This window comes from Vulpes vulpes, chromosome 7 (genome assembly GCF_048418805.1).
Source record: "Vulpes vulpes isolate BD-2025 chromosome 7, VulVul3, whole genome shotgun sequence".
In the NCBI taxonomy this organism is placed as follows: domain Eukaryota; kingdom Metazoa; phylum Chordata; class Mammalia; order Carnivora; family Canidae; genus Vulpes; species Vulpes vulpes.
This window is the reverse complement of record NC_132786.1, coordinates 53,265,566-53,288,737: the sequence shown is the minus strand read 5'-3', so window position 1 is coordinate 53,288,737 and position 23,172 is coordinate 53,265,566. Positions and strand designations below refer to the sequence as shown.

The following is a 23,172-nucleotide window of genomic DNA, read 5'->3' as shown; positions in this document are numbered from 1 at the left end:
TCCTAAGGGAAACTTCTATAGCCCAAATCCTTAGTGTGTAGAAAAAACTAAAACAATAGAAAAATACAAACTTTGCAAAAATCAGGGCAATCAGAAATCTGAAAAGCAAGTGGGAGTGCAACTATCCTTGGAAATTAGGCTAGGTCACCGAGGAAAGATCCAAAAAAAAAAAAAAAAAAAAAAAAAAAAAATAGCACAAGAGTGTAGGGACGTATTTAGGGGGGAAAAGCACAAAAGAAATAGAAGTATGTTATTATGGAAAGGCAACACAAAGATATTCTTAAATAATATGTATCAAGTAGATTTTTTTTTCTGCAATAAAAAACATAAAACCACAGTGCGTGAAAAGTAATGTTTACTAGAAAGGATTTGGACCCCACCCCAACCTCATTGTTATTGCACTTCCCTTGAGGTTAGTTATATTACCTTTGAGGTTTAGTTAAATTTGCTGCTTGCTCATACCTGAGGGATATTTAAGAATAGACAGGTTTAAGTCTGCTACAAAATATCAACTCTCGCAGGGAAACATTGCAATTATCTAGCTTGATCAGAGATCCCTAAATGCTAAGACACCTGGTAACTCTCAGATTCAGACATCCTGCTGAACACTCGCACAAAAATGCAGGCAACCTAATCTAACCTGGAACTGTCTACACCTCTCAAATCAGTTTGGGACTGGAGCATGATTAGTGATCTTGGATTATGTGATGGAGGCAGCTTTGATTCTACTCCCCGGACTCATGATGGCTCTGTTTCCAGACAGTCCTTGGCCTACATGCACGCTGCTGATACCTGGGGTTGGCTCAAGATCCCCATACCTCGGCTATGTAACCAGAGGCAGGAGTCTGTTAACAGTTTGTTGTCAGTGATTGAAAAGGAAGACCATGGGTTTACCAAATCTTGCTTCTCATTCACCCTGCTCTTTCTGTTTTCGATTCACTTTCACATGCTCCTGCTCCCGACTGGAGGATGTTGACTCGGATGAAAGCAAATATAGATTGCTTCCAATCCATTTGGCCTGGTGAAAGTTTCCAAACTCCAAGTGGGCCACTGGAGGAGGTGATCACTTTTTAAATAGTGTATGCAAATCTTGTCGATTTAAGGAGAGGGGAAGACTGGATTTCAGTGCTACTTGTAACTATGGAATTCAGTCCTCGGGAATGGGGAAAAATGTTTGAACTCTGAACAAGAGAGCATATTGTACTTGTGTGTAAAGAGAGAGAAAAGAATGAGTCTTTTGAATAGGCTAGCTAGTTTAACCTTCGTATTTAGCTGGTAACAGAAATATGATATTAATCTCTGAAGATCTCCAGAGGGTAGCAAATCTGGTACTGAACACAATGACTAGAAATACCAGAACAGTTTGCTTATATGGAGGATTGTATATTTAACAAGAAAGCAATCAAAAAAAAAAAAAAAAAAAAAACCAAGAAAGCAATGGATGGAAGACTTTTGTCTATGTTTTGTAAGAGGACCTCTCTGCCTGGACTCCATCATCATGTTCACTACCTCCTTGGAAGTCTCCTACTTGTCCTGGAAGACTCCACCAACATCATCTCATGAGAATTTTCCCCAGGTCACATTAATTCCCTCTGATACTGTGGCAGGCCAGATAATGCCCCTACCCCCAAAGATGTCTGCATCATAATCCCCAGAAACTTCACTGGCAAAAGAGATTTTGTAGATGTGATCCAAAAAAGGATCTTGAGATGGGGAGATAATCCTGGATTATCTATTTGGGCCCATGGCTCTCACCAGGGTCCTTGTAAGTGAAAGAGGGAGTCAGGAGTGTCTCAGTCAGAGTGGTACGATTGGAAGAAGGCCCAGACAACTATTGCTGGCTTTGATGATGGAAAGAAGCCGCACATCAAGGAACATGAGCAGCCACTAGAAGTTGGAAAAGGCATGGAAACTGCTCATCAGACTTTCCAGAAGGAATGCTTCCTCGTTAAGGCCTTGATTTTATCACTGTAAGACCCAGTCTGACTTGTAAACCTCCAGAACTGTAAGATAATAAAGTTGTGTTGTTTTAAACCACTAAATTTGTGGTAATTTCTTCTGGTGGTAATGATAAACTGGTACCATTTGGCACAATTTTTCACTCCCCTTCTGTGCATCCATTTTATCATACAGATACCTACTAGCACGTGCCTGGCTGTATCATAATTTGTTTATGAATTGCCTCCCCACATATTCTTCCCTTAACCACTCAACAGTAACTAGTGCTTTATCATCTTTGTGTCCCCGGTAGCCTGCCCAAGCCTTCCAATGGGCCCGATGCCCCACCAACCTGTCCCAGAAATATGAGAAAGACTCACCACAGATTCATATGTCTTAAGGATTGGCTCAGATATCCTTCTTTCCCTGTAACAAGCCATTTTTCCATTGCTATTCAACCCCTTGGTTCCTCACTCAATATCCCAATTCTACTTGAAGTCCTTGCTGCAATACAGAGACATAAATCTCTGGCTCTGACCGTTGACACTGTTTAGGTTTTCTAAGCCCAAGCTGTCTGCCTGAGATCTCTATCAATAGGGACAGCTACCTTCACCCAGTTTCTCAGTTTCCTGGGAGTAAATAAAACACTTGACCCAAGTAAATACCAAGCAAAAATTTACTAAATAAATAGGCAAATGCATAATGCAATCCAAAGACATAGTGATGGGATAAACAGTCAAAGAGATCCAAAGATTTCTATTACCATATTAGGTTACAATTGTACAGCTCTGGGACTGTCTCTGGTTTTGAACCCTCAATGACTTTGTCAACGATGTCAATGAGGTTTGGTGCTAAGTTAGTTTGTAGATGATATTAATTTACTCAAATCTTTAAGAAGTGAGGCATGGTGATTGCAACACTAGTTCTTCTGGTTTCCAATTAATGCTAATGTTAAAGTTTTTTTGTTTTTGTTTTTGTTTTTTAATTTATCAGAGAAATGGCTTTGTCTGCATCAGGAAAAACTCTAACAAAGGGGCATGAACATCTCCCCGGGCATGTGGAAAGACTATTTGCTTATTCAATACAACTTTATCCTCAAATCTCCCAAGGGTTAAAAATATATATACATAGTGTATTTGTTTGAAATGTTACCTTAAACAGAGATGTGGTATAGCAGAAGAATCATGGCCTGGTGATCCAGAAAATCTTTATGATATTCTTAGTTCTGTCCATAAGTTAGTAAGAATATCAGTAACTTTAAATCTCAGTCTCCCCACCTCAACATGAAATCTCAAGAAATTACTTCCAATTCCAACATTCTTTGATCTTTAGCAACATGCCAGATATAGCATGACCCCATTGTGCATGTTGGTCTAAGACCTGAGTTGGTGTCATAATGCAAAAATGATTTTGAAGACCTTGAAGGAGCCCAGTAAAGAAAAGCTCTAAGAAACTAAATTACTGGAAAATAAGCTTTATAAAGAAGGCTAAAAGAATCACGGTTACTTTGTTATTGGAATATGTTTAGAGGAGTCTTCCTAACAAAGTTCGATTCAATAGGAGCTCAAGAAAGGTGAATGGAAGATCATCATAAATACAAAAAAAGAAAAAAAAAAGAAAAGTTAGGATTCCTTTTTTTGGGGTGGGAGGGTTCTAATCGTGAGTATGGTTTCTTTACTATTTTAATTTCCTTGTAGTACCTACCACTTGGGTGGGTAAGCTTGGGGAGTAAATGACTTGATCTCTTTTTATCATCTGCTATATGCTTTTTTTTTTTTTTTTTTTTTTTTTTTTAGCAGGCAAAGTACCTGTGGATGTGTTTGTAGGTGTCAGAAATGTACTAAAGGGGGGTGCCTGGATGGTTCAGTCAGTTAAGTGTCTACCCTAGGCTCAGATCATGATCCCAGGGTTCTGGGATCAAGCCCCTTAGCAGGCTCTTTGCTCAGTGGGAGTATGCTTCTCCCTCTCCCTCTGCTGAACCCCCTGCTTGTGCTCTCCCTCTCTCTTGCTCTCTCTCTCTCTCTCTCAAATAAATAAATAAAGTCTTTTAAAAAATGTACCAAAGGGGAATATTTCTTTCTGAAATATAGAAAATCTTGTGAAGTCAAAGATGACTTCTCTATAGGAGTTAGAAAAAGGATCCTAAGGCTGTATTGCATCTGGGAGCCTAGCTGCCCCAAATACCCAGAACCCATATTTGCATAATAGATTCCAGTTGCTTTTCATCTTTTAACCTACTGAAAAAAATATTGTTTGTACATGCATTCTTCATAAAATTTTACACTAGATACTCATTTTGTACTTCTGGTAAACTGAGTATAACTTCCTACCTGTTTTGGGAGAGCTAAGTGTAAGAAGAGTGTTTATTGTCTAAAATTGAATAGGATTTTGGGAGGGATTGTGATCTTTACATATGAATGGAAATACTGAATAAAGGTAACTTCTCCGTATTATTTTATGATTTTTTTCCTCACAATAATTTTAAATGTTTTAACTAGAAATTTTAAGTAAACATCGAGACTGTATTTGAAAGTGTGGGTTAAGTGGGAGCCCACATAGAAGGTGAGAGCCCAAGTTTGCTTGCTTCTGGAGGCTCTAATGGGTTTACTTTCGTATTTGAGCACAAGGTAGATCTGTCCTCTATCGTAATAGGCCTGGTGGCTGTAATATTTTACTCATTTTCGGCTATAATAAGCTTTTGAGTATCCGAAGCTATAAGGTTTGTGTTTTTCCTCCAATTTGTTTTATTTCAAAGGCTCTCCGATGGGGGAAGGTGTAAAACAGTGCACAGGAGACTTTCAATATTAGTTTACTCACACCTGCAGTTTTTGAAAAATAATCTTTTTTTTTCCTAAAAATAAAAGTGAAATGTTTTCGGAGACCTAAGGAGCTGATTTTTTTCCTCACCTCAACCAATTTATAGGATTGAGCTGAGTACTTTGGAAGCAGGGGGTAAAGCAAAACTTGCTTTAGGAGATTTAACAAGCATTTGCCAATGGAAACGTATTTTTGTACATTTTCCCCCTCTTGAATGGTTTACGGAAAAGCCTGTTGGGTTGAGTATATAAATGGGTATAGTGAGTGATTTTTCTTTGCTCTTTGCATTATATTACTCTAAGCTTAATCATGATTTAACTCTTGGCTCTTTGCTTGCTTGAGATTTACCCCTATGTCATTTTTTTTTCACATCTGGTGAACATGGATATAATTGGCCAAAGGGATGTCACTTGGCCTTTATTTGCTCACCTTTCATATAGAGGCTGTACCTTAGATCTTTAATCTTACAATCTATAATCTGGATACATTCTAGAGATCCATCAGCCTAGGACTTAACAGCATCCATCCTGCGTTCATTTTTATAACTCCTTGAAAAATCTTTCCATGGTACCCTGAGAATTCTGGAAATCCAAAGGATCAAATGAGACTCAGCTCTCCAACTCTATATGTGTTCATGTATTTCAATACTCTTTATAGGATTATTGACATGCTGTTTACCTGTCCAAGATTACTGAGACTATAAAATGAAGCTTAATTATGTCTCAGTGCATTATCTGTCTGAAGACACCTTTGTTTACTTCGTCCTACACAGAAGTGGAAGCTAAACATTCTAGAAATCCCTCAGTAATATCTATTCCTGACCACCTATTTGCTGTCCTATAAAAAGTACAATTTTGTCATTTTTTTGTATGTTTTTACAGTTGACCTAGAAATGACATTGAGGTGAAATTACTAGTGTTTTTAGGGAGCATGAAGTGGGTAGCTACCATATGTGAGGCTCTGTGCCTAGACATGGGGCAGGATGAGTCAAAAAAGTGCTGTAATCAGTTCCTCAAAAATTCATAGCCTGATTGGGAAAATCTAAAACAATGCATATGCAAAAAGCATCTAATAGCATTTCTTAGCTTTTACTCTCTCCATTTGGGCAATCCCTTTATTACATTACTGAACCAATTAAATGTACCTTAGTGTCAAGAGAGCAAAAGCCATGCATTTTTCACACACACCCTACATATTATATCTCAATAATTGATTTCTAAGATACCTGTAGGAAATGTATCATGTATTTGCCATTAGAATACAACCCTGCAGGGGTATTTATAAGTATTTTGGTGAGTGTCGGCTTAAAAAGTTCCCCAAATCTTAATGTAATGAAGTTCTGGGAACTACGTATTTTGTTGTGATTTGCGGCAATTTTTTTTTTAAAGGAATGTTATAAACTCTAACCTAAATCAATAGTTATGACTAATTACTGATGTGTAGTAACAAGATAAATTGCAAATAACCAAATATAAAGTAGTAAACAAATACTACTTTGATAATCTTCAGTTTGTGGCATTAAAGAATTTCTGATATGGTTTTCATGTCAGTGACTGGAGGGAAAGAGGAAAAGATAAAGTATAGAAATAATTACACGAAAGCAAAGAGAGGAAAGAAAAGTACAAATTCCCCACGGCTTGAAATGTGTAAGGGTGAGAGATTGTTGTACGTGGAGTGTGAAGTAGTTTGGAATTTGCTATCCTAGTCCCGAACTTATTACAGTTAGGATTTAACCACTGTTAAATGAAATATTTCATGGAAAGTTGGTGTGCCCTACTTTATTTAACCAGTGTTTTCCACCGACACAGAGTGATTGTCATCATAACCTTTTTGCTCCTCTGTTTTGGCATTTCTAACAGGACTGTTTTCTACGTTAGGGGCCCCTGGGAGGCACGTTCTGCTAAGAGGTCCAAGTACAATTTTACATGTGAGGCATAGCTCCCAAATTCCTCCTGGGTTTGCCTATTGTTGCAGAGAGAGAGACTTTGTAATTACCCAGGGATTATAGCAGAATATGAAAAGCCTGAAAGCAGCTTTCTTGCAAATCAAGGATGTATTCAGCACAAACTTAGGGAGAAGCAGCCAGGAAGGGAGGCAGAAGTGTCTGGAAATGTTAAGGGTTCAAGTAGAAGGTCCTGCCTGAAACTCCTAATTAAAGAAGTAAAAACCACTTTTAAAGAATGTCAAGGACTGTTGTTTGTATTCTCCACCAAGAAAAGGGTCTTCTGAGGATTGTAAATGAGGTGATGGCACTGCCCAAATACCCTGGGTTTGTCCTTTTTTTTTATACTCCAGAAGTAATGAAAATAGAGCTTAATGGTACATAAATAAAAATAATTAAATAGAAGATAGTGGTAGTGGTGCATTACCTGAATTAATATACAAGATTAAGAGGCCAATAACCCAGAAACAACTTCGTTATTTTGGCCTTTCATATAAATTAGACAACTCTCTCAGAGTAGAATAAAACATAGCTTTCATTGTACCATTTTGATTCAAATTTAAAAACAAAACATTTGTTATGGATTATGTTTCTGGTGTTCTCGTTGACATATGGTTTCAGCACATGTTCTTATTGAAACAAGCCAGATTATCAGTTACACCTCTTCTGGGTATGTCTTTTGTAATTTAAGTTTAAAAAATGACTTATTTCTTCTTATTGATTTCATAACCCAAACTGGAATCAGTGATTAATTTACAAGTGTTAATTTTTATGTCCTTAGGTTATCTCTCTACTTGCAGAAATTTTGACAAATGCATGGAGCAATGAGCCATATAACATTGAAAGCCCATAATGATTTGCAAAGCTGTTTCAGATTGGGTGATTTTGTAGAAATAAAGGGGTAAATTGAATTCAGAAGGGAAACAGGCAGAGAGAACTCCGGTGATGGCTGATAAACACTGTTTCTTTTAAAGAATAGAAAGTATAGGTCGAAATGCTTCCTAAAAATATGGCCTATTTAACTTGCCAACATTTGATTAATTGAAAATGTAAAAGAAAATCAGGGGGAAAAATCCCCTAATTTCTTATTAGTAATTATCCTTTCTGCACTCATAGAAAAGTCAGCTTTTCATCATCCTACCATCTTTTAATCTTTTCCTCTCCTTTGCTAGGCTTTGACTCCCTTTTACTTATCAAGCTAACAGCTTACTCACAACCCTTAACATCAAACTTTCCCCAGGTATTAGAGGCCACTGTGATTTTTCCCCTCCTTTGAGCTTATTCAGAGACTCTATTTTTTTCCTACCAATCTCATATTACTTAGACGTATATACCCTCCCACCTCTAGCTGCTTCACGTGGAAACCTCATTCTCTAGCAGGGACAAAAGTCATGTCTTTGATATCTGTTAGAGCAACATTGTCCTATGGAAATATACTGCAAACCAAGTGTATAGTTTTCCATTTTCGAGTAGCTACTTGTTATTTTTATTTCATTCTTTAATTTTGTATTTAAATTCCAGTTAATTAACATACAGTGTCCTATCAGTTTCAGGTACACAATACAGTGATTCAGCACTTCCATGCAACACCTGCTCATCATGAGTGTGCTCCTTAATCCCCATCACCTAGTTCACCTACCTCCCCTCTGGAAACCCCCCATATGTTCTCTACAGTTAAGAGCCTTTTACTTGGTTCTCTCTCTTTTTTTTTCTCTTTTTTCCCCTTTGCTCACTTGTTTTGTTTTTTAAAACTCCACATATGGGGAAATCATACGGTATTTGTTTTTCTCTGACTCATTTCACTTAGCATGATATTCCCTATCTCCATTCACATCATTGCAAATGTCAAGATTTCATTCTTTTTTATGGTTGAGTAGTACTCCATTGTATGTATGTATATATGTACACCCTCTTTATCTGTTCATCAGTCAATGGATACTTGGGCTATTGCCAAGCAATTCTTTTTAACAAGCAAAAAGAAACAAGTGGAATTAAGTTTAATAATACGTAATTACTTAATATATCAAACATACTATTTCAATATATAAAAATTACTAATGAGATAGTTTACATTCTTCTTTTGTACAAAGTCTCAAAACCTGGTGAGTGTTCTACATTATAGCACCTCTAGTTTCTGAGTGCTCAATAGCTACATGTGGTTGCTTATGGCCGCATTAGACCACAAAGCTCTGGAGTATCATCCTCTAAATTAATGCATCTAAAAAACTCAGGTACAAATATTTGATTGATAAATCTAGGTCATTCACAAAGTAAGAATGTGCATGCTTAAGCCATCAAATCTTTGCAGTTGGCTCACTTGTGTAGAACTATGTTGAGAGTAATATTATTGCTCTTGCCTTAATAAGGTATTTGTTTCATTAATAATTTTAGAGATAGGCATCTATGTACTTAGAAAAAATATTTTAATATCTCAGAGTTTTAAAAAAGACTTAATGTTATGTATCTTTGGGCAATTTCATCTGTGTTCTGATATTGGGATATGTTGGGGTTTGAGGTCATTTTTAAATAGATTATAAGATGAAAGCTGGTGTTTGCATGATGCAGCATAGCTCCAACATAGGTATCTTGTTAGGAAGACATGCACAGAGCTACAGTGAATGGGGGTGAGCTTGGACAGGCAATGGGCAGCTAGGTCCCAAATCGACTACAGATTTAACATCTGTGGCCACATGACTTAAACTCTTCTTTGCAAATTTAGGATTAGAATCCCAAACCTGTTGTGATGATCATGTACAATAATATATGCAGAAGCAGCTTATAAACAGAAAGCTTAAAATACATGGAAGATATTATTGCTACATTTAGACTCTAATATTTCCAAACATGAGGAACAGGTCACTGGAGACTGGATGATAACAGGCCCTTTTGCTCTGCCCAGTTTTGTAGGGCAGAGGTTTGAAGTTTTCCAAAATTAAAGGGAAAGCGAGTCAGTTTTAACAAAGTGCAAATTCACACTTCCATACCACATCATCAAGTGGTATTCACTGACGTATGAAGTAATAAAGATAAAAAAAAAATAGACAAACTGTAAACAACTGGTATAAGTTACAAAAATAAGATATGCTTTTGGAGATTTTAAAAAAGGAAACTTCACCTGGGGGTTTTAGTAAAAACGATCTGCAACGATCTTTGGAAAACTGTTGAGATGTTCAGATATTAGCAACTACATTTTTGGTTTTTCTGACTTTTTTGAAGAACAAAATTGTCAACATTTAGTTGACAAGGTTCACAGCATTATTAATAACTATTTGGCAAGAAGGCATCATGATTAAAAAACACGACTTCTAAGTGGTGTAAAACTCCATGATTCCCACCAAAGGATTGTCCCTGAACTAAGTACCCTTCTAACCGAGAAAGCGACCCTGGGCTTTGTAACTTCACACTGTTGTTCGGGTTAAGCTACTTGCTCTCCCTTGGAAGATATCCAGAAATTACAGCTAGGGAGGGATGGTGGGGCGGGGGCGTTTGGCTACTGTGTGGATTGAGCTGCAGGGTGCTCGTTCCATCAGTCCTCTGCAGTCAGTACTGCCTGCCTATTTGCTTCGGAGTGCAATAGTCTATGGTCTATAAAGCACTAAATGGTTGGGCCTTCACCACTTAGAGATCAGCCTTCCTCCCTGGGCAACTTCAGGGCAATTGCGATCCACTGGAGTGCTACTGCTGTATTCCCAGCTGCCATCTACAGGGAACCAGAGGCGGGGAATCTTCCAAGGAAGGCCCCCTCACTGGTGGAAGGCCTTGCTTGCCATTAGCCAACAAAGAACTGATCTGAAGATCTTCAGGGCATGGCAGAAAGCCCATCTTTTCATCAGAGTGGAAAAGCAGGGATTTCTAATCTTTAAAAAGAACAAAAGAACATTCAGTGAGAACAATCTGATTCCTTAAAGCATTACATTAAACAAATAGGACAACTTCTTGTTTTCTTGCTTTTAGCCTCCAACATTCACTGGCTAACTACTCTACTTCCTTGTCTGACCTTTTTCTCACCTTTCTCTCATTTAGAAGGTGCAGGGTTGTATGAGAAAGAGATTTGAATGGAGACTGGATTTTATTTTTGAATTTTTCAGTTTGAGATTTAACTGAATACGTGAACCTTTACACATATTCGTGTATTTATATATTCTTCCAACAGATCAGAATTGGATGCCTGTGACATGCCAATATATATTTGTATTTATTTATAGTAGAAAAAGAATCCTCTACCTTGATATATGTAGTGGCCCACTTAGAAAAACAGAAGATAAAAAAATGCACATAATACTACACCAAAGGTGAGTAAGTGCGATGAAGGAAAATAAAGCAGGAGAGGAAGGGAGAGATTTAACTTTTAGATAGAATGACCTTGGCTGGTTTCTCCGCAGAGGTGATATTTGACCAGAGAAATGAAGTCAAAGGTATGAGCTATGCAAACATAAGGGAGATACCAGGTGCTTTAAAGGTACGCTCAGTGTCATTCTGGGCTGACTGAAGTGGATGGAAAGGAAGTACTGTTTAAGGAAATATCAGGAAGGGAGACAGAACATGAAGACTCCTAACTCTGGGAAACGAACTAGGGGTGGTGGAAGGGGAGGAGGGCGGGGGGTGGGGGACGGGCACTGAGGGGGGCACTTGACGGGATGAGCACTGGGTGTTATTCTGTATGTTGGCAAATTGAACACCAATAAAAAATAAATTTATTATTAAAAAAAGACATATGCAGCCAGGGTCAGGTCAGGAGAAACCTTACGGAGAGCAATAATTGTACATTACTCTCAGCAGATGATTTCAAGTAGGAGTATTGATGTGATCTGTGATCAAAATGATCTCTAAAGATTAGTCTGATTTTCTTATAGGCTGCAAGTGTAGACAAGGTGAGAGGCAATGGTCCTTTGGTCTTGGGTGATGGGAAATAATCAGATTCAGTATATATTTTAAAGGCATGCCCGACTCAATTTGCTAATGGATTAGATGTGGGATTTTAGAGAAAGGAAGGAGTAAAGGATGATTGCAAACATTCTGTCAGGAAATTAGTTAATATGGATTCTTTGCAGAACTATTAGGCACTAATTATTATATGGATGTACTGAGAGCTAGGTGATATAACAATGCCTATGAAAGAGAAATTTGAGTTGGGGATTATCACTTACTATTATCCAATTTGCAATAGGAATAGCCATCTGGTTCCTTTCAATAGCAAGATCCTTTGGTGCAGTTAAAATGTGATTCAATTATTATAAAATCCATTTAGAAAGAATTATTCAAGAACATAAATAAAATCTACTTTAATCAAGCACTGGACAAGAGTAGCAAAAGGCATACTCTCTTCAGCCATCAGAGGGCATATAATCAGGGTAACCATACATAATTGTTGGACCAGGGAGAGCATATCTGTTGCCATGGTGAACCTGACACTCGTACCCCTTTGCACTCTTAAAAGTGTCTTGTTTTGGACAGTAAATCAAATATCCACTCTACAGCACAATCTGAATATTGGAAATTTCTGCAGAGCAAAAGAAACAATCAACAGAATAAGTAAGGCGCCTTATGGAATAGGAGAAAATATTTGCAAACCATATACTAAATGAGGGATTAATATCCTAAATATATAAAGTGCCTCTACAACTCAATAACAACAACAGCAACAAAAATTGAAAGAAAATGGGGCATCTGGGTGGCACAGCTGATTAAGTGTCTGGCTCAGTTTTGGTTCAAGTCCTAATATTGAGCCCAGGGTCAGGCTTTGTGTGGAGCTGGTTTACACTTCTCTCTCACTCTACACCCCCCTCTCACTCTCACTCTCTCTCAAATAACCAAATAAATCTTTAAAAAAAATGGGAAGGTGACCTGAATATACATTTTTTCAAAGAAGATCTCTTAATGGCCAACAAGTACAAGAAAAGGTGTTCAGCATCACTCATAATCAGGGAAATGTAAACCCAAAACCCCAGTGAGATACCACGTCACCCCTGTAAGGTGATAGTGGCTATTATCAAAAAGACAAGAAATAACCAGTGTTGGTGAGGATGTGGAGAAAAGGGAACCCTGTGTACTGTGGGTGGGAATGGAAATTGGTGCAGGTCCTATGGAAAACAGAATGGAGGTTTCTAAAAGAAATAAAAGTAGAACTACCGATATCTCTATTTTCAACTGGACAACACTGGATCTTCAACAAATACGGTAATTCTATTTTATAAGAAGAATAGACTTTATTAACTGGGCAAGAAACTTGATCCTCCTGAGGATTACATCATAAGGGCAGAATCAGGGTAGGCCTACTGCACCGTCCAATGTAAAGATTAAATAAATTAAGTAAATAAGTAAGTAACTAATTAAACCACTGCCCAGAGTCTGTGAGGATCCTGACACTTGCCCAAGGGACTTTTTAACTCCTTGTCTTGCTAGTTGTGTTCCTCCTTCAGATCCTGGCTTCTTGGAGTGTAGCCGAGTTTAATGCTAACTTTCTCTTTGCACTGACCTGTGCCTTGAGCCCTATCTGTAAATCGTGAATGACACCCCCTTGGTTAATAATTCCCAGAAAGATGAGTGGTGTCGGCCATGATCCAGACAATTTTCTATTATTGTTACTGCTACTACTGGTGTAGGAATAGTACTACTGTCATCATCAACCAATTTAAGACCTATATGCTCTTAGAAGAAAAAAGAAGTGTATGGCTCAGTTCTTGGCCCTAAAGAGCTTATAATGTGCAAATAGTCATTGCTCATTACACTTGATTGATTCACATTCCTTAATAGAAGTGAATTTAAAATTATAATAAAGGCTTACAAAAGGTCTCATTTTTAGACAAGTAATATTACATGACATTTTCTCTTTCAGCTAGGGATTTCAGGGAAGTTTATAAATATTACCTTGATAAACTTCACAAAGCTCCTTTCAGGTTGTATGTATAAAACTAATTTGCAGATACTTAATAAAGAAAAAAAAAACCTGTATCAAGATCAAGTGATCTGTCCAAGTCAAACATAGCTCTAATACTGTTTCTTCCAGTTGGATAGAGCGGCACAGCCTACCACAACATCCTATGAGGTTTTCTTCATAAATATTATGTTACTGGTTCAATATGAACTGGTAAAACAATTACAAACTATTTTAATAGGCTCATCTTTCAGGTTAGAATGGTGAGGCTTACAAAATTTAAAGTTCTTACTGCTAGTTATTCAGAGATTTGATCACCAAACACAACATTGTATTCACATTTGGAAGAAGATGAGCCAATGAAGTGTATATGAGATACACAATTCAACAAAACTATTTTCTATGACTCTTAGATTAACAAAAAAATAATGATATCACTTTTTTTTAGTAGCAAACATTATCAGAAATCGTGTGTGTGTGTGTGTGTGTGTGTGTGTAATTTTGACCATTGAATTTTATTCTTAATAAGCTTTGGGAATCTTAATAAGTAAAAGCACCCTGAGGTTAATCCATTTTTTTAATAATTTGGGATATATTTAATAAGGTAAACAATGGTTCCCAATTTTATCTCTTTTAACAGTAGAGTTTTATATACCCAATTATCTACAAAATAGGTCACATTTATCTACCTGTAAATTATTTATTTTGATACTATTTTAACTCATTCAAAATAAGTCATTTTGTACTTGGTTATCAGCTCTTGTTTTCCCTTTTGACATTTTTCTTGTTCTTTGTGACATCCCTGCCTCTCCCTACCCCACCTCCTACATGTATGTGGCACCCCTCCTGTGTCTGCTCATGCTCTGGACCTTCCTACTCTGTGTTCCTACTACAAGATCACAGGCTTTTATACATCTTTAGAAGCAGTGAGGAAATAAGTCCCTTATAATTTGTTGGTGTTTCTTGGATGTTCAACATAGTTGGGTTTTATGAAGAATTCCTAAGGACTTAATATCAGCTCAAGACAGTTGGTCTCCAGTTGGCTTCCTGTACGTGTCTGTTTCCATGAGCACCTAGGTTTCTAAAGCATCACTGACATTGCATCTGTGAAAGTAAAAGGCATGGGGCACCTGTTGGCTCAGTGGTTGAGCTACATTGAGCTTCTCTCAGGGAGCCTACTTCTCCCTCTGCCAGTGTCTCTGTCTCTCTCTTTTTGTGTCTCTCATGAATAAATAAATAAAATCTTTTTTTTAGAAAAGTAAAAGGTACTACTTAGCAAGCACTTACCATATGTCAGATACGACTCTAGCCACTTTACATAGATTACTTTCCTTATAGTCACAACAACCCAGAAATAGTACTATTACCATTCTGTCAGTGAATATTGGGTAAGAAACTTGCCCAAAGCCACCTAACTAATTAGCGGTGGGGCTCAGACTTGACTCCTACTCTATCTAATTCCATGCTTCCAACCACCGTCTCCTTAAAGTTTTTATCTACTATGCTATATCTTCTCACATAAAATAGTTGCCTATTTCATCTACTTCTGAAAGATATTTTGAAAGCGATTATATTTACAAGGTAGGTTGGAAACCACTAGGTTTCAGCAGGAAAGGAAACATTTTTTATCAAAATATTATGCCATAGTAGTGCTACATGGTTTTTTTTAATATTTATTTATTCATGAGAGACACACAGAGAGAGGCAGAGACACAGGTAGAGGGAGAAACAGGCTCCATGAAGGGGACCCGATGTGGGACTCGATTCCAGGACTCCAGGATTGCGCCCTGGGCTGAAGGCAGATACTCAACCACTGAGCCACCCAGGCGTCCAGTGCTACATATTTGAATAGCACTTGGCAGTACATAGAATTTTTCCATGTTTGGTGTATTGTTCAACCTTCACATGTACATGCAGGAAGTTATGTTAACTGTATTTTACAGATGAGGAACTGAGACTGAGGTAGACTGACTTGCAAAAGGACCTCCAGCTAGTGTTCTGCAGAACTAGGATTCAAACTCTTATTTTCTAAATTATAGCTAGTAAATTTTCCAGTATACTATGATTGTCTTATATTAAGCTTTCTAAAAAAAAAAGCTTTCTAAAAATACAGAAATTACAAGATATAAGATTTATATTCTGGAAATCTCTCCCAAATGAGAGGATTTTTTTTAATTACTTACGGAAATGAGAATTTCTGATTTGACAGCCGTTACTCAGTGAATATTTTCTGAACATGTTGGCCTTCCAATACTTATCATTAGCAAATATGCCAGCATTGAAGGAACATGGTCAAGTGCTTTGCTATTTTTGTAACTGTGTGTTATTGTTCATATTACAACATAGGAGATATAGGAGATGCAGATCATAAATGCCTTGTGGCCAACTTCTTTCCCATGTCATTCCCCTCAAATAAGTAGCAGCAGCTTCTAGCGATGCTGACCTTGACATTAGGATGGAAAGCTGACACTGTCCATTAGGATGAAGCCCACCTGAGCCCAGGTTTTCTGAGGCACATAATCCACATGTCTTGGGACCACTTTATGAACCTGCCCGAATGTTCTTGGCACCGCCTGCTGTTCCCACTCTGGAGATGAGACTACTTGCTGCACTTCCAGGCTAGCATTACTCCGGAGCAGGAGTGTAGCATTCCTGACCACTATTGCTGTTGCCTCTGTTCCTAGTTCCTTCTTAATTTTCAGCTTCCTCCAGAGATGAGTGCCAAGCTTTGGCACAATCTCAGACATGCTCATGGAGGCAGGAGGTACAAAAATCCCTGCAATGAGATTAACTGGGTAACAGAACCCTAATCTCTGGCCTGTCATCATTCTTCTTAGGAAAGAATCCTCCTTCTTTAGTGCTTTATCCCAAATATGCAATGTAAAATGAGAAAGCACAAGAGCATTCCAGAAACACGGAAGTGTCACAGGAGCGCCTGTCCACAGGAACTTCACAAATTAAGTTGGGTGGATGTAGATAAAGATTAGTCTACATATAATCATGTGCAATTCACATCATAAATAGTGTCTTTCTAATGGTTTTAGAGTAATAAGGGAATACAACTGACTAAACGCAGAAGATGAGCCTGGTTGGGTTGAATGAAGCATGGTGAAGGGAAGAAACACAATGTGAGTAATACATGATTACCTACCAGTTGCTGTGAATAGGCAAGGTTTTAGGTTTGTACATACATGTATTGTCATATAACTGTCACTCCCTGCCAGAGTAGTTTTTTGAAGACGAGGAGATTAAGACAGAGAAAAATGAAAGAACACCCCCCGGAAGTGGCAGAGCCAGAGTTAAATCTGACACTCTGGCACCACCACTACCACTCTTGGATCCCTCTCCAGGAGGAGCAGGAGATAAAGCAGACGGTGGTGGGGCACTGTTATTTCAGAGGCACAAAGAGATGGGAAAGACAGGAACAGGTGATGATATGATTTGCCTTTAAAGGAAAAATACAGGGGCACTGGGGGACTCAGTTGGTTAAGCAGCCAACTCTTCTTTCAGCTCAGGTTGCAATCTCAGCATTGTGAGATCAAGCCCAGTGTCAGGCTCCGTGCTCAGTGTGGAATCTGCTTGAGATTCCCTCTCCCTCTGCCCTCCTGCTCATATGCTTTCTCTCTCCCAAATAGATAAATATTTAAAAAAAAAAAAGGCAAAAAAAAAAAAAAAAAGACAAAATGAGGCCATACCATGAGGTTCCTCAAAGCCTAACAGGTGAGTTGGGACTTGAATGTATTGATTTTTAATTTTTTTTAGAACTTCTTAAAATTCAATTTACTTAAACTAATATAAAAAACAAAAACACTTCATCTCTTCTGTCCCCCATTCCACCCCCATCTCAGCCTCTTACCAACCACTAACCTGTTCTCCACATCCGTGAACATGGTTGGTTAGTTATTTATTATTTATTTATTTCATATAAATGAAGAGAGATTGTATATAAGAGAGATCATATGGTATCTGTCTTTGTCTGACCGACTTATTTCAGATAGATACTGAGGACTCATTTTGAGTGTATAGGATAGTAACCTGAACAAAGTGATCTTTGCGGAGATTCGCTGTTCATAGGACATATTGTAGTAGAAGCTGGAAGAGGGTGATACTCATTTTTGACATTTTTTTAAGCATAAGGAAGTAAATGTGTTTGTACTTCTACATCACTAAGCACAAGATTTAAATGCCAGTGATCTTAGAATGTTGAAAGCTGGTAAAAGGTTTATTGCTTCTCCTCCCCTTCTCCTCTCTATGTTCCTTCCTTAGAATCCAGTGTGACCCTGAAAAGATGATTCCATATCTCTGATCTTACCAAACTCATGAAGTAGCTGAGAATGGTCTTCTTGTATCACTGGACATGGATGGCGTGCCATCGTACAGCTATTCCCTCATACTCTCCCCTGGATTTCAAGGGTATTTGGACTTTTCTTTCAGAGCTTGATTCTTGTCACTACTGACTCTTCTCCCCATTGCACAGATACAAAGCTCTAAGTCATCTGGGATACATCCTGTATCCAAACCCAAAAGCATTTCATCGTTTCTTCTACAATGTAGTTCTGTGTCCTGCAGCCACATATCTTAGGGAACCCTACACCCTGTGCCTGGACTATTGTGATCTTTCAATCAAATTGCTCCATCATATATAGTTTCCTCCTTCCCGTTCTGCACACTGGATTATTTATTAGAACAGCTTTTGTCTTTTTGTATTAATTAGAATTTTTATGGCTAAAAGTTACAGAATTCTAAGTAAATTGGCTTAAGCAAAAGAAAAAAAAGGAAAACAGTAGTTTTAAAAGATACAGATAGGAGATTTGGTTTATAAAGCATTTGGATGCAGGTGTTCAAGTGATACCATCAAAAATCCACATTCATGTGTCCAGCTGCCTACTTGACATCTTTACTTCAATATTTAGTTATCAAACTACTTGACATCTTTACTTTAATATTTAGTTAACAAACTTAACATAGGCAAAACTGAAATTTGAACATTCCACCCCTGCCTCACCCAACCTACTCCTAAGACTCCTTTGAATCACTTAAAAGTATTTCCACCTGTCTAGTTTTCCAATGGCTTAGGTCAAGCATTTTGACTCTATCCTTAATGCGTCTTTTGTTCTCACCCCATATCCAATGAATCAGAAGAATATTTTGGTTCTCCCTTCTGAATGCCTCCAAAATCTTAAAACTTCTAATCACTCTGTGATTACTATCCTACTCCAAGCCACCATTGGCTCTTTCCTGGACTAATACAATAGTTCCTTGATTCTGTCCTTTCTTCCTTTATCCTAAAAACATCATGCAGAGTAATCCTCCACAGTGTCACTGTGACCTATAAACTTCATAATCTTGGACTGAGTAGTCTAAAAACTTTTCTACCGGACTCCCCTTCTTTACTCAGTAGCTGAACAGATTATTATTATTTCTTCTTCTTTCTTCTCCTTCTTCTCCTTCTTCTCCTTCTTCTTCTCCTCCTCCTCCTCCTTCTTTTTTTTTTTAATACTCCAGATGTGCCTCTTCTCAAGGTCCTTTTGTGCTCTTACCTCAGACAGTCCCACGGCTCACTCTCTCACTTTATATTCTTTGTTTAATTATTATCTTCTCAGTTTCCTAACCATTTCATCTAAAACTGAAACTTCTCCCTACCTATTTTTATTACCCTCACCTGCATTGTTTTTCCCTTTATATTTATTGCAATCTAACATTATACATATCTCTCATCAACTGAAAGCTACACACATTTTCTTTTTCTTTCTTTCTTTTTTTTTTTTTTTTAATTTCAATATACCCAGCATCTGGAATAGTGCTAGATGTACTTTGTATTGATTGAATGAATGAATGAATTAGTCTAAATATCACTGCCCCCTACTTTCTCTGAATTTCTGTAGAAAATAAAACACCATGGTGCAAATGGACTATGAATGTGATCATAGTGCATCCTTTTTAAATTTTTCTTTTTTTTTCTTTTTAAACTTTTCATGAGAAAATATGCTAAGGTGTATAATTAAATTACAAACTTATTATTTAAACAGAAAATATGATTATGTCCTTTACCAACCCTGCTTGTCTAATTCAGACGTTGATGCAAAAGTAAATGAATGAATGAATGAATGAGAAATCCACCACATGGATACAGTAGGGTTGGTGAGTGATGTGCTGTGAAGGTCCATAGTGTGAAGGGATAGTAGAGACTAGAATCTAAAAATGATAATTGAAAATTGAAAATTAAGGCAAAAGAATTATGGGCACCTAACATAGGAGTCGAGTTGCATTATGCCATCTTAATGAAATATAGTTGTCCCTGATGAAATCAGCACTTGATCCACACACCAGCTTCTTTTAGTCAAGTCTTCAAATTTGTCAGAACTATATTTGGCAGATGCCAGATACTGTTCTGTTAATTTTAAGAAATGGGAACAATCTAAGCAATTGAGACAAATAACAGACCCCAGAAAGATTATTGTATTCTTGTCTCTATCACACAAACGTTCCCACTGAATCGATTCTTATATGCCAAAAGGTTAAGCAATGTAATTGTGGGACAAAATATAAACTTAGGCTAATTTCCAAGTGCCTCATTCTAAAACAATAAAGTTTAAAGTTCAACCCTGGAGTACTTTAGATTCAGGGAATATATTTATTATATATAAGGAATCCTGAAGTACCTTCGACTCATGTGTGTGTGTGTGTGTGTGTGTGTGTCTGTGTGTGTGTAAAATTTGCAGTATTAGCTGAGGATGATTTATTTAAGTTGAGTCATCTCACTAAGGGTGCCTGGGTGACTCAGTTGGTTAAGTGTCTGCCTTCAGCTTAGGTTGTGATCCCAGGGTCCTGGGATCTAGCCCCACATCAGGCCCCTTGCTCAGCAGGGAGTCCACTTCTCCCTCTTCCTCTGCCCCTCCCCCTTCCTGTTCATGCTCTCTCTCTCTCTCTTTCTCTCTTAAATAAATAAAATCTTTGAGTCACCAGACACAAGCTATCTCATTTCTCTCCTGCTATATGATTTAGCAAACTGGTCAGAGGAGAAGAGGTGTATGTATATAAGGGTGCTTGGCAGGTGAGATTGGTTAGAGGGTTTGGATCAGTGAGAAGGTGGAGTAATGAACAAAATCAAGAAATAGTATTTATCTGCTTAGTGTGCAAAAGCATTGAATGCAGTGAGAAAGCTAAGCTTTATTCTAAGAGGTTGCTCAGCCCAGTTGCTTAGACAGGCTGGTAGAAACGTCTACAGAAGGCATAGAACCAAGGAAGCCAGAAGAGGGAGAAGGATTGAGAGGCAGTGTGATGGGAAACCAGGAGTATAGCTTCTGAAAACAAGAAACCTAAAATAAATTAAGGCATTAAAGGTGGAGTGGGGAGCGGCTGAGGATGGGTTCTAGCATGTGAAACTGAGAGTTCTATAACTGTTCACATCTCCCCCATCCCCTACCGGTCACCTGCACTGGGGGGACGCCTTCAGCACTCAGAACCCAGCACCGGTCACCTGCCTCATGCCCGGGGCTGCTGTTTAAGATCGCTGTTATATTGGACTGTAGAAGCCAAGATTTTCCTATCAAAACTGATTCCACTGGACAGCCCGGGTGGCTCAGTGGTTTAGCACCGCCTTCGGCCCAGGGCATGATCCTGGAACCCAGGATGGAGTCCCGCGTCAGGCTCCCTACATGGAACCTGCTTCTCCCTCTGCCTGTGTCTCTGCCTCTCTCTCTGTGTGTGTCTCTCATGAATAAATAAATAAAATCTTAAAAAAAAATGATTCCACTGAGATTGATTAACTTTCTACCTGATATTTGTTAAAACATAGGCTGTCACTAAGTCAGCAACATTTCCTTATTTTTGTAATAGTTTCAAATTATCTACACTTTCAAGTTTTTTTTTTTTGTTTGTTTCTTTGTTTTTGATCTTCACCCTAACTTGTGGAGTTTTTAACCGACATCTTTGCAAACTATAGAGCTACATCAAGCTGCCTTCCACCGGAGACAGGCAATCATATTATCCTCACATTCTAACATGGCATTGCATCTGATCTGTGGCATGTTTCCATTGCTTCCATTGTTCTACTGAAATTCTATTGCTTTCATGTATCCCGTGAACCTCTAAATTCACCCCTTGCCTCAATTTTATTACTCCACATTGCTTCTGAAACTGTATCATGTAGACTGTTCTCATTAGAAGTAAGGAGTAGCTCTATTTCTGAGGAAATTACGGCATGTGTCACTCTCAGAGTTATTGGCCCCACCTTCAGATCAGCATTTCCAAGAATCAGGCTCATTGTTGAATGCGCTATTCAACACCATGATTATGCCCCTATTCTTTCCAAATCAATTTCTCTTCAGCTTCTGTTAACTGTAGAGGGTTCTTATGTCTCCCTACTTAGATGACGCTCCTCCTCCTCACAGATCTCATCTGAAAACACGAATTTTCTATCTTTTCTTTGCCTCTTAATGCCTCTCCCTTCTGTTATTTAACTTTGCAATTGTATTACTTAACTCTGTCAAGTATCTTGACACACAGCTTGCACAAAAGCTGCAATCCATTTTAAACCTCATCTTATTGTTGGAGACTCCTCCTGGATTAAAGATCTGTGGTTATGCTTTGTGTATCAGCACATTCATAGTAACTTCCATGGATGAAAAGAGACATGAGATTTAATAAAACCCAATGTTAAATCTTCCAATGATATATGTAGGTCAACTTAAGGATGTTAACATTATACCTTACAAGAACAGACACATTTAAATGGCTAATCGACAACATCTTGACAGAAGATAGTCTGTTAGGAAAATACAAACCCTTCCATAGAATTTATACCTTTTATCCTAAAATTATTGTACACTGAGCCATATGGCATAGAAAAAAATAAAGACAGCAAGCAAAAGAGAAACACCTGAATTCATGTAATGCTCCATTTTGCCCTTAGCCATCTGAGTGTCCACTCAAGACCACCATGCTGTTTTCACACCAGTTCTAGGACTGCAAATTAGTGCAGGTGATACTGGTTCACTGCAACTCTAACTGTGTTAAGCATAACTCTTTTTACCCATGGTTTGAGGCATTCAGACTCAGCTCTGAGTCACTGAAGCAAAATTGGAGCATCTGGGTAGAGTGTCAGAACAGCAGAGCTAACATCAATGCAACACCCCAGTGGCTTACAGCAACCCACACTACAAATGTACATCAGTCCGTAGTTGTTGGGAGGCTGTAGATTGTCTTGCATTCAGATCCAGATACAATGACTTTAAAAATTGGTTGGAAAACCACAATGATGTAACTAATCATTTTTCCTATGATCCTAATTGACTTCCTGAATACGTGTTGATGCTAGTTCAGAATATGATTCTACTGTTTTATTCTCAATTATTATATTAATCTTCTGGTTTTTCTCAGCATGCGTATAAGCAAATTGACAGGTGGAATTGTTTCATGTGTGGAAGAACATCACTTTAAAAAATAAAGAGATTTATGGCATATCCCAGTTATTCTTTGGAAAGAAGAATTATAATGTTATTATTGTCACCATTATTATTTACCATCATCAATGCTATAAGTATATATTATTGAGTCATAAATCATATAATCATGTTTTTTTCTGTCTTATTCAATTAAG

At 37.9% G+C, this 23,172-nt stretch overlaps 1 protein-coding gene across 2 annotated transcripts in view; it reads left to right on the top strand.

The window, feature by feature from the left end:
- TENM3 (teneurin transmembrane protein 3) overlaps positions 1–23,172 on the top strand; it is a 2,512,213-nt gene that overhangs the window by 1,017,523 nt on the left and 1,471,518 nt on the right. The window lies entirely within an intron of this gene.